Here is a 12,635-nt window from a genome sequence, read left to right as displayed (position 1 = left end):
TTCATCCACTTTGATTGACTTCTTTGTAATAGTTATAATAACTATATTTTGAGACATTTTTCCTAGTTTGGGTCAAAATAGCCTTTAAATTTATCTTGTGTGGTTGTTAATGTTAGAAGGTGTTATTTCTATCTTAGCTTCCTTCTTTTTTTTTAATCTTTAGATGCTATTATTTTTGGTGGGTGGCATTGCTGGTATTTGGGATTAGTATATTTTTGGTTTTGTTTGCCTACATCTTTGTAGAATTATGATTCGAGGTGCTTGGGAACCATTTCTAGTGTATCATTATTGTTAGAAGGTTTATTTGCAAGTTTCATTGGTTTAATAAGTAGTTTTCTATTTCTAGAGCTTTGTTTGGATAGTTTGATCAAGATTTGTGGGTTAAATTTAGTTTCAAATATGTGGTTCATAAAATATAATGTTGAAACTAGAAGAAAAGTATTGAATTCATGTCTTTTACTTTTTCTTTTTTTTGTGGCATAAAGTTTGAAACATTTTTCTTAAAGACTACTAACAATATTTATGCAAGTGATTCAGTTCACTTTTCTTCCTCCATGTCTAATATTTTTTCCACCTTAGGGGATGACTTAAACCATATGTTCTAGCAAGGTATACAAAAGGGGGGATAGTAAAATTTGTCTTGTTGAGGTGGATGTTAGTAACACAAAACATCAATAGATTTATACAGCATAATTCTATCTCTCTTTAAACATTTTGAATTCACAAGGAATTTATCATCCCAAGGTTTCAATTGTCAGGTCTTGACTCCCTAGGTTCACAAAGGGTTTATTGTATTTTACTATTCTCACAAAGGGAATTATGTTGATAGTCTTTGTCTACTAGTGCTTTAAATGGATCGATCTATGAGGATTTTATTGGATTTATGAATTATTCAACAAGGTTTACTATCTTAAAGATGAATTTACAAAATTAATGGATAACCTTAAGCAATACTCCAAAAATTATTTTCTCAACTTCTAAAATTTACAAATTTATAGTAATTTATAGGAAAGACCTTATCGATGGGCAAAGATTTAACTTCTTTCTTCCTGAATTTTCAAATTACTTAAAAAATCTTAACCAAAAATTAATGCATTTTGATATTTCATTATTTTTTAGTTTTCTTAAAGGATTTACAAAAACATTGAAAAGAGACTAGGGAAGGAGAGAGAAAGGGTTAAGAAATTCACATTTTAGCACTAACAAACAAACATTTTCAAGAAATATAGATATAGACCTAAATTGAGTGGTTTCATCAAGTTAATTCATAACCACATTTGACATAGTGCAAATATTCAATGGGAAACTTGTCACATATAGAAATTGTTTAAATGAACCCGAATCCAACATAGAAATTTGATAGTCCAAAAATTAATAAGGTGTAGTCACAAATGATATACAATTAGAAAATGATAGATATTAGTCTCAGATTTACAAATCTTCACAAAATAGATAAGTGTTCCTCATCAAGAGTGAATAGAAACTATGAAGTAGATCAAAAGTTGGCAAGTCTCCAATTTAAGCCTTAAATACAAGGCACCAAAAGCTACCTTACAACATGATCAATGGTCATAATTCTATCAGTCATAATCAACATTATCAGTTCAAAATTAGTAGGTGGGTGATGCCACCTTCTTATAATTGGCCACAAATGACATAAAATATTTTGTAAAATGCCTATATTTTTAGAACTCATGATGACACTTTGAATAGCAATACACCAATAGGATTCACTACCTAGCATTTGTCAATGTTCTAAAATCTTGACTGTATGGTGTCAAGTAGGTTGTATATAGAATCTCCCCAAAATTGATAATCAAGGCTTAATACTTGGGCTTTGACAAAATGATCAACTATCCATTTTCTACTTGTTGGTTAACGAATTTGTCTCCTTTAAAATTTTATTGTTTTGACTCTATTTCACCTAGATTTGAAGACAAATCTGTAATGAACAGTTGGGTAAGTTATTAATTAACTTCCCTCTAAATTTTGATTATGACAACACTCACACATATGAAAATTTTGATTTTTAGAATTTAGAAATGGGGTATACATTTAACCAAAAAGTAGGAAAGATAAACTAACATTTGCACATAGCCATGTTCCAAATGCGATCAATGAAAGTGAAACAAATAGAAAGATTTGTATAATATCAACTTTATACACAAAGGTTGCAAGACTTTTGAAAATATACACCACCAACATCTAACGCAAAGATTGAATTACTAATGATGAACAAGTAACTTTAGATTTTCAAGTTTTATTGAACTCTAGAAGAAGATGAACACCACTTAGATAAATATTACATTCACAAACAAATGATAGTTTATTCATATATCCATTCAAACTCATATATTTAAAATGAATGTTACAACAAACATTCAATTGTTAATGCACATAGAAAAAAATATTTCTTCAAGAAATAGCAAAAATTTAATTATTCCTTTTCTGATCAAGTCTCACTCTTGCACTAAAATGCAATAGGGATCAAAAATTTTGACCCTTCAATAGTCTTTTAATTACATATTTATAATGTTTTAAAGTGTAATTTTCTATTAGTATTTAAACTAATTCTTTACAAGAATCATTTACATGAAGTTTTAAATACATTTATAACTTTTCAAAATATTAAAACTTTATAAAATGACAAAAGATGACTAAGGTTGAGGTGGTTGCTCCTATGGGCCTAGGTTGACTCCATTTGTCTAAACTTTTTGTTGTGCTTCCAGTCATACTTTATAATCCTTGAGGGATTGAATCACTATTGGGATTTATGTATGCTAAGGGATGAGCACATTTTGAGTTCTAAGTCTCCATTAAGCCTTGTTGGCATGAACAACATCTATTCTAGTGATGAAATATTTCAGATGGTCATCATACAAGGATAGATAAAAATCAATACTCGCTATTTTCTTAAGAGTTTCTTTATTGAAATCTTTTTCATCTAAGAATGCATCAATCGACCTTTGGAATTCATCTTTCAATTCTTCATTAATAGAATCCCTAGAATTATCCTTCTTTTTATGTTGGCAACCAATGTCTATAAACTCTTTGGTGATGTCTTCTTGCATCTAGTTGCAATCCTTTAACAAATTGCTTTGTTTCTTGATGTTCTTTTTAAGGAAGGTATACTTCCATTTTATGCTCACTCTCCACATGATGCACCTAGTGCCACTCATATCTCAAAGGATATTCCGAACCACAATCTTTTCCATACCCATGACAATAATTTGTTTGACTTGTTTGTTTGTTTTTTTAGCCACATAGTATCTTCCTACTTGGTATTAGTCATCTCTATGTTCACATTATTTCTTACCAAGATCAAATTATCAAATATGTTTCTCATTTTTTTTAATGAAGGGAGGCCCTTTGGCCTTCAAATCGTTGATCTATTCTTGAGTGGTCTTACCAAAGTGGCTCTCCCTTTATACTTTTCCCACCACCTCTTTTCTGGCTTTAGAATTGGGATCAAAGGAAGCCTCTAATGAACTAATAGGATGTGTAGATGGGTCAACTAGTGATTTCAAACAACTGGTGAGCGATTCAACTTCTTTCTTTAGCTCATTTTTATCTTGCTTATCCCCTTCCATTCTTCTCACGTCCAGTCTAGTAGCAATTACCTAGAAGTTATCAGCATCTCCATCTTTTCTTGGAGGGATAAGATCAAATTTAGTCATATTGTATTCAGCTATGGTATCCTGAGTGGGTTCCTTTTGCACAGATGGATGTGCAATTTATACAAATAGGTTCTCTAAATTTTCATCCCTAATGAGCCTGGAGGTTGTCTTCAACTTTATGGGGCCAGGGGACCTTTGAAGGAGCTATCTCGCTATGTCATCCTCTGGCAGGTTCACTAGTATACTCTTTCTCTTCTTGGTCTAATTATTCTCCAGCCAAGATGAAGGAGAAGTAGAACCCAAATCTTGTGACAAAGAATCAAGAGAAAATTGAAGAGATCTCTTCAACAAGGGAGTCTTTGTTACAATTGAAAATTAAAAGGAAAAGGAGTCATATCCTTCTAAGGTGTTTTCTCATAATCTCGCAGAGGGATAGAGGTATCCATTTCCATTACCTCGATTTCTTTTTCTTGTTCATTAGCTTGTTCCTTCTCCTTATCTTTATTGTCTTCCTTTTCTTTCTCTTTTTCAACCTTCTCATCTGCTCATGTGCCTTTTGGTGAGCCACCCTAATAGTCTTTTCAATAATCTTCCTCTTCTCAATTCATTCATCTCCACTTCCACTTACTTTGGGTGTAATAGTTTGTTGAGTAGGGTCTTACACTATTGAGGAAGAAGTTCCCACTGAACCAGGGTTGGCTTGTCCTCCAAATTTTCCCCCACCCTTTATATAGATCTTTGAAGCATTTTCTTTCTTTTTAGTCAACCAAATTTGTGTCCTTCTTAAAGACACCACAATTTTTGACTAAATATCCTTATGCTCTTGGAGCCTCCAGTCTATTGGGACTATTGACGAAATTTGAATGTGAGAAATATAGACGGGATCAATCAAGTCAGATTCATCATCTTCTATGCCATCAATATCCCGCCCAAATATGAATGTCAAAGTTTTCTTTAAGATCATTTCCATATAGCTTATCTTCCTCACTTCATAATCATCTAAGCAATCCACCCAATAATTCTCCATCTATGGAATATGAAAATGAAGGTCCAAGTTGCAAATTGTTATTTACAAAATCTTTGATGTCAAAAGGAAACATGTAATCATCATACGTGGAGATAGTGTATTTAGCCAAAACCCTCTAAACATTGAAGGCATTTGACTAAGATTGCATAAATAGTATCCAATCCCAATAGGGAATTGGATTCTTTCTTTCTTCCTCTCAACACGTCTTTTGTTTACTTGTAAGACCTATTTGCAAATCTAAGTTAGAATGAATTTATCCTCAGCATACTTCAACAACTTATGAGGTATCTTATCAAAGCCTCCTATTTTGATGTAGGTCAATTTTTAAAATTTAATGAAATGGATTTCATAATGGTTTACTAAGTGAATGGCCTTAGGATAAATTCTTTAGATCAAATCCCCTTGTAGCTCCTTGACCAACCTCATGGTGGATACATCATTCAAGCTTATATACTTGTGATAACTTTGTTCTCCAACTGTAAATCATGCAAGTAATTGAAATGTTGAATTTGGTCATCAAAGTCGTCAACATGTTTGAATCTAGGCTATGGTCTTGTGTAGGCCAATGCATATAAAAGATGGGAGGACATGTAGAAAAATTTATTAAAGACAAAATTAGAAATCATGTAGTGAAGTTTGTCACTAATCAAACTAGCCTAGTCCAAGTATTGTTGTTCTGCAAAAATGAATTGTATACATAAGAACATCCATTTTTCAAATTCATGGGAATTCATGTTACCCTTTAACCTGTGCAACAATATAATGATATACATAATTTCCCCCTTGAAATGAGATTTATTCTGGATTTTAGGCAGTTGAGACATGCCTTTCTTTGGCATTGCAAACCATTCTCTAAAAATTACCTTTTCTTAATGCTCTTTCTTATCATTGAAATGCCCATGTGAAATTGTGAAATCAAAACATGCATACGTTTCCCTCTCAAGTAACATAAATCATCCAATTATTGCAACCCTGTCAAGTATTATAAGCAATTTATGACCACTTTTTCTTATCTCCTTCGTGTTTGGGTTGTATTAGTTGATTCATTCTAGTACCAAATCAGTGTGTAGTATGACTGCTGGGAAATAAACAAATTCAAGAAGCCCACTCTCTACTAATCTCTGGGTGAATGGGTGTCTATTTGAACTATTTACCCACTCTCAAAAATATTTAAGATTGACCTGTCCTAACCTTGTATCTACCATCTTAGGAAATGTACTATCTAACTAAATAAAAATGCATAACACAAATACATACTTTAATTTTAGTGCTCTTCAGCTCAAAACACTATTTTTCCAATTCTCAGAAAAAAATGGTAGAGTAACACCTAGAATTACTCAATTTTGCTTTGAGAAATCTGAAAAACTACTTGATATGACCAATGGAGATATCTATTGGAAGACTAGGTATGATCACTTATCACTTTGAATATTTTTGAGATGGCCTAGTGAATAAATTCTACTCTAGGTTTTCCTCCAATCTTGTCCTTAGTGCTCTCTAGAACCCACAAAATTCATTTGCAATTGCTTTTGAAATGAGAAATTTGAGTGTTTTTCAATTAATAAACCCTTGCATTTACTTCACCTACCTTATCTCTAGCATTCATTATTGCAAGTTAGCTCGGTGCCAAGTTTAAAATTTTCTTTTTGAAAAGGAGCATTGGCCTTTGATTAGGTTCTTGAAACCCTGGCGAAGTCCAATAGAGGCTTCTAAACCTCTATTGTTCTTTGTCTTTGATGTATTTATTATTCTTCCCTTTTCCTTCTATCTTATTTTCTTTTCTTTTCTTTTGGCGATCCTTAAGAACATTTGGAAGTTTTGAGTTATATGTCGGCCACCAACAAGGTTGTGGAAACCTTGTTGGCTTCTAATGGAGTTGTCACAACTTTTAAAACTTCCATCTTTGAGAATTTTTTTTTTGTCTTCATCACTTTCTTTGCTAAGAGATTTGGGAGTTGTTGGTTTTGTGTTGGAGCTTAACAAGGTTTTGGAAACCTTGTTGGTTCTTGATATTGGTTTCAAAACCATGTGATTGCATCACTTTTGAAGAAAACTTGTCTTTTAAAACCTTTATCTTTGAAGATTTTTTTTAGAAAATCACTTAGTTGTGTAAATCTCGACAACTCCCAAAGAGGCTATGAAAACCTTTCCCATGACCAACAATTAAAGGATCAAATGAACTTTTGAAATATTTTAACGATTAGGAGAACAAAGACTTTGTTGAGTCAAAGGTAGGTTGTGAGAACCATTTTGGGACTCGACATTGGTTTCAAAACCAACTTCAAGAGACCAAAAATTAAGAATTCAATCTCTTAGACTCGCAAAGAATATTGTTGAAACAAAACTTCCTCAAAGTGAAGATGGATTGTGAGAACCTTGTTGAAAACTAATGGTGGTTTCAAAACCATGACTAAAGTCCAACTTTGAATAAAAATGAATTTAAAGGAATTATAGCAACTTTTGATACTATGAACCAACCTTTAAGAATTCAAGACATAAACTTAGCCAGTAAAGAAATAAAATGAAGGTTTTTGAAATAGGTTGCCAAAAACCAAAAAAACACTACTCTAACTCATGTTGCCTCTAACTATTACAACTTTTCTTAAATCCTCTTGTCACTTTACATATTCTTCTAAGACTTTATCAATCCCCAACATAGGAAAATATTTTGACACATCTCAATTGAACTTGTACTCAGTGTATATCTTTGATATGATTTTGATTTCTTTGAGGAAACACCCAAAACTATGTCACATTTCAGCCAACTTATCAGCACAAGTGAATTTAAGTAATTCTAACTAAAAATTAATTTTAGTCAATATGGTCTATATAGATTAATTATAGCTAAGTTATATATGGGCCACAACTTTTCCAATTGGAAGTGTCTACTAAATGTATATTTTATACCACTTTGGGTCTAATTGCCAAAAAAAACAAAAAAAAACTCAATGTTTCAACAAATCCTACTCTTATAAATAATATATATTTTTTAAAATGTAAAAACAGATAGGAATGGGATCAAGGTGGGTCTGCAACCTGGGGTTTCTGATGTGGACCGTGCATTCAGGCTCGATGACGGGGTTTCCCTCCTGTGTGTGGAGGAGGTGGTAAGGCCTCCTCCACGGTGGTAAGGCCTGTATCTTTTCTTCTCTCCTGCAACCCTTCTCGTTTGCACTTATTGTGCCTGGTGTAGGGAAGACCGTGGTTCGTGTTATTGTACATGCTTCCCTATGGGCGATGATTCGAACGGGCCGATCATTAATTTGGCTCAACCGCCAGTTTCAAAGGTCGAGGCCGACGGTTTTAATGGTAAAACATTCAGAGATGCCATTATTGGCTCAGTTGTGCAGGTTCCTGAAGAGGCCAAATTCATACTGGTAAGTGAGATCGAACCAGAGAGCGATGGCAGAGGAGGAAACCTCGGTAAGGTCCCTCCCTCTCCTTTGCCTACCTTATGCATTTCGCCTAACGAATCAATGGCTAAGGCTATCGATTTGGAAAAGGATAGACTGCAAGATATAGCTATATTTTTTGCGACCACTGACATAGATAAATGTCCGGTTGGGAAATTTTTGGATGACTGGATGGACAATGTTTGGTTAAAAAAAATATAGGGTTTAAATTTTCTTTTTGTAGAATGATTCAAAAAGGTCTTTTCATTATTTTTTCAATGATAATAAATCTCAGGTGGAAGTCCTCAAGAAACGATTTTGGGCTGTGGGGAAAACCACATTTAGGGTTCTAAAATGGTCTTTTGATGCAATTAATGAGGAAATCTTGGCGCTCTCATGCCCTCGATGGATTCAAATCAAGAATTTGCCACCCATTTTCTAGAATTTTATTCCTCAAATCGTTGAACCCATCGACAGAGTGATAAGGATTGACCACTCGTCCAACCTGGTTCCCCACCTGGATGCCTGAGTTCTAGTTTCTATCAGTCCTAGCTTAGATATTCCTAGATTCATTGTAATTAATCATGGCAGTGAATTATTTACCTGTCTTATTGAAACCCTAGGTGGTTTAAATGCTTTCTTTTTGTGTAGGAAGGAAGGGCATATCATAAGATTTTTCCCTATTCTCAATGCCAGGAAAAGGGCCTCTAAAAACCCTATTGATCATGTTTTTAAACTCGGTACTAATGGAGGTAAACCTTCCACTTCGGTTTCCAATCCTGACAACAATCCTCCTCTATTGGGCAAACTCGACTCCCTTAGAGAAGCCATAAATAAGGTCATTGCTGGCTTCCCGAATGAGAAACTAGTTGAACCCCCTGTTATTGATAACTCTGCCGCTTTTGGCTCCTTCAATGCTGATCCTCCTCCTCATTCGGCTATTTCAGAGGCCATTTCGCAATTGGAGGAAACGAAGGACAAAGGCTTCCAAGAGGTAACTAGGAAGAACAAGAGTTCTAAGAGGAAAAATGCACAACTTGCATTGGAAAAAATTAGAGCGCGTGGGCATGATCAGAAGTGCTCCTCCGCGACACTCATGGAAGAAGATGCTCTTGAAGCTTCGCCTGAGATTAATTTTTCTGATAATAATAATAAGAATTCTCTCGTCAAATCCATTATTAGGAATTTTGAGGGGTTAGAACGAGATACCAGTGACTTGGGTAGGATGGAGACAACCTCCCCCCCGACCATTCCTCCAATTTTTCAGATTCTAATCAATTTCAGGCTCTTGCTAGCCAACCTGAACCAACCAAGGAATTGATTGTTTCCATGAATTCCCGAGGGGATGGAGATTTCCCCCGTCCTTCTCAAGCCATTGATACTATGATGTCTACGCCCCATGAAGCTAACAAGTTGATTGATCCTGATAGTGTTTTTTATGAGATTGTCCCTGCTGATCCAAAGGTTGGCAAACCCAATCCTAACGACCTTCCCACTCTCGCCGAGCTTGGCATAATCAAAAGTAGAAGCAAACATTAGGAGAAAGGAGATTTAATGAGCTTTAGATGAGGAGATTTCAGAAGCAGAAGCAAATATTAGGAGAAAAAGAGGCAGACCTCTAGGCTCCAAGAATAAAAAATATCCTTTGTATAAGAATTCCAATCGGAAATATAGCATGTCTAAGTGTGCCTAAGTGTTTTAGCAACTTCAAAGCTGCCAAGGAAGACAATTAAGATCTAGTTGACCATGAAATGCATTTCGCGGAATATCCGGGGTTGGAATCTCCCGATAGGAAATACATTGTTAGAAGAATGTAGAATCAACACAAAGACTTGGACTTTTTCATGCTTCAAGAAGTCAAAGCCATTAATTTCTCATTGGATGTCAACCTGAATTTTGTTTGGAAAGATGCTCTGAAGTTTTGTACCAAACATGACAAGGGGAAGGGGGGAGCCGTGATCCTCATCAACCCCAAATGGAAAGACTTAATCATTTGCTCCAGAATATCCCCATGTAATAGAGCAGTCTAGATCTCCATTAAAAATGGTGATGACACCTTTGGTATATGTACAGTCTATGCTCCAAATGATTACAGGGAGAGAGCCAATCTATGGCAATGACTCACATCCTTTCTAGACATCCAATGGATCATGGGAGGAGATTTTAATATGATTGAGCACTAGGAGGATAAGATAGGAGGCTCTAATTTGGATTGGAAAGGCAGAGAAAAGATTAATTGGGACAGGCTGGAAGGAATGAAGAGACTGTATGATCCTTTAGAAGGCATGAGATCTACCCACAAAGGAATTTGGTTTACTTGGTATAACTTCCTAAAAGGACATAGTAGAATATATTCTAGACTTGACAGATTCTATGCCAATAAGGACTTCTTCTCCTTTGCACCTGATCAACAAGGCTTCCCGGTGGGGGTTTGGCCCTCCTCTCTATCTAATCATCACCCCTTTATTGCCCAAATTTCTTTTAGGGATGGTATCAAGGAGCAAATTGAGGGCAATAACAAGTTTATTCTCAACACAAAATTATTAGAAGATCAAGATGTTCTCGCTGCTATCCACATTGTCAGGCTCTTTAACAGATGGAACTCCCAATCTAGCTCCAACATTGTAAGATGGAACACCTCTGTGACTGGTTGGCAAAATATCCTTAAGACTGTGGGCAAAAAGAAAGCTAAGGATGTGAGGCAAGTTGAACTTATCCTCACTTCCAATCTGCACAAGGTAGAAGAACTGATCCAAAATGATCCGAGTAGTGTTGTCCTTGCCCATTTGGTGGCTATGGCTATAGACAAACTTAGGAAGTTACAACATGATAGAGCAATATGAGCAAGGGTGAGAGCCAGAATGCAATGGTTGCATCAAGGAGATAAAGGATCTAAGTTTTTCTTTAAGTTTCTGAAGCAGAAACAAACTAGATAAAGAATTGATAAGTTGTGGGTGGAAGACAAAGAGATCTTTAGTGAGGGAGGCATCATGGCAGAATTCTTGATCTTCTACCAAAATATTTTTTCATTTGAAGACTCACCTACCTCCCTTCTTTCCAGGGAGAGATGTCATTCTCTCATTCCCAAACTTCTTTCATCTGAAGAAGACTAGCAGCTCAGTCAACCATTTATGGTGGAGGAGATCAAGAGAGCCATTAACTCACTTCATAATGATAAGGCCCCAGGCCCTGATGGGATTTCCATTGAATTCTACAAAGCCAACATCAAATGGAATGCAGATGACTTGCTGGAAGTTTACAGGGAAGCCACTGAGCAAGGTTCCCTTGGGGCTAACATTAATAGAGGCCTCATAAAATTACTTCCTAAAGAGGGGGACAAGGCTCTTATAAAAGAATGGAGGCCCATCACCATCCTCAATGTTTCTTATAAAATTTTAGCCAAAATGCTAGCTATCAAACTGGAAAATATCCTTCCTAGATTAACTTGTGCCACTCAGACATGATTCATTAAAGGCAGATACATACTTGAAAACTTGATCACCAGTTGGGAGGCAATGGAATGGGCCAAAAACTTGGATCAGAAGATAGCCATGTTTCTTCTAGACTTTGAAAAAGTCTATGACAGGGTTGAATGGAAATTCATCATCATGATGCTTGAAGCGTTTGATTTTCTCGAGGTATTTTGTCACTTTGTCCAGGTCCTCCTCAAGGATGTCCATGCACAGATTGAAGTCAATGGATCCATCTCACACGCCTTTCAGTTAAGTAGGTCTATTAGGCAAGGTTGTCCTCTTTCCCCTGTCCTTTTTGTTATTGCCTCAGATGCTTTGTACTACTTGTTAAGAGATGACACCCTATCTCCTATAGTTAAGGGAATTAATCTGTCGGATAAATCATATCTTCTTAACATACAGTTTGCAGATGATATTGCACTATTTCTTGAGCTATCTGAGAGTAACATGGATTCTTTATCTTCCAAACTTAAGATGTTCTGTGATGCATCTGGTGCAAGAATTTCTCAGTCTAAATCTACCTTGCTCAGTTGGTCTGATCACCCCTTAGATTGGCTTGCTCGTTATGGGTTTGAGTGGGGAGGACCTAACAAGATTGTTAGATACCTAGGGATTCTGTTCTCTATTTCTCCTTGTCTCAAAGATATGAGGAGTTGGATCAAAAGCAAGATTGAAAGGAAACTCACCTAGTGGAATAACCATTACCTCTCACTAGCAGGGAGAGTACAAGTTGTCAAAAAATTCTCTCTTCATATAGTATCTACTATGCTTCGGTGTGGATGTTCAGTAATTACCAAATTAATGATATTCAGAAGATCATCAGAAACTTCTCGTGGTCAGATGGAAAAGGGAATAGAATGGTACATTGGGTTAAGTGGCAGTGATGTTGTATGGACAAGGCAATTGGGGGATTGGGGCTGAAGGAACTTAAAGGTCAAGGTATTGCACTAGCAGCTAAGTGGATATTCCATGCATTGGATGGTAATGAGCCATGAAAGATACTTATCAGGAATAATATCAGGTTGGGAGTTCCTAAAATTGCTAAAACCTGGAAATCCATTCTTCTTAGTGACCTTTTAGCTAGAAGTGTCCTTGTCTCTACCGCGGGCTCATCGGTGTTCAAGTC

This window comes from Cryptomeria japonica, chromosome 3, assembly GCF_030272615.1.
Source record: "Cryptomeria japonica chromosome 3, Sugi_1.0, whole genome shotgun sequence".
Taxonomy (NCBI): Eukaryota; Viridiplantae; Streptophyta; class Pinopsida; order Cupressales; family Cupressaceae; genus Cryptomeria; species Cryptomeria japonica.
Note: the sequence above shows the minus strand (reverse complement) of the source record.